We start from the raw sequence: 895 nt of genomic DNA, 5'->3' as shown, positions 1-895 counted from the left end.
CTCAGGGTGTTTAAGGGAAGGCTGAACAAGGCATTCAGTGCCATGGTCGGCTTGGCACGGCGGTGTTCGGTCACAGGTTGAACTTGATGATCTTAGACGTCTTTTCCAACCCAAGTGATTCTGTTACTGCCACGGCCTGGACAGCTTTTGCTGTGCAGCAGTCGCTCTGATCCCAGCTGAGGGCCGCAGCAGTGCTCAGGTGCTCCACTCCAGCCCCGACCTGAGCGGGGAAAAGCCAGAATGTAGTGTTCCCAACAAGCCAAATCAGAGATAGCATCTGGCCTCCGAGTCACTGGTTGCAGAATAAATGTCATTTGTGCCAGTCGGTTTGTGCCCATCTTTCTTATCTCTGACAGCTGGGTACAATGCCAGCCTTCTCCCAGGTGGACCTTAGAGATCATCTCTTTCCAAACTCCCGCCACTGGCAGGGACACTTTCCACTATCCCAGGTTGCTCAGAGCAACCATCCAACCTGGCCTTGGACACTTCCAGGGATGAGGCAGTCACAGCTTTCCTGTGCCAGGGCCTTGCCACCCTCACAGGGAAGAATTTCTTCTAATATCCAATCTAAACCTCAATTTGAAGCCATTTCTGTTATCCTGTCACAACACGCCTTTAGAAATAACCACTCTGAAGCCTTGTCACAGATGCGGGTGCAGCAATGATACAAATAATCCGACCAAAGTGTTTTCCCGACGGCGCGGTTGGGTGAGGATTTTGTCTGCTGGGAGGTGGGTTCTCTTCACGCTCCAAAGTTAAACCCCAAGTCCGAAACTACCGGTCCGAACCCCACCGTGCAATTTTAGGAGTTCGCAGCTGTTGCCGCGGCCAAGCGCTTCCCCTCCGCATTCCCACCGCCCTTCCCGGCAGGGCCGTCCCGCAGGTGCCGGAGGGG

Source organism: Geospiza fortis, unplaced genomic scaffold, assembly GCF_000277835.1.
Source record: "Geospiza fortis unplaced genomic scaffold, GeoFor_1.0 scaffold8, whole genome shotgun sequence".
In the NCBI taxonomy this organism is placed as follows: Eukaryota; Metazoa; Chordata; class Aves; order Passeriformes; family Thraupidae; genus Geospiza; species Geospiza fortis.
This window is presented reverse-complemented; position numbering follows the sequence as displayed.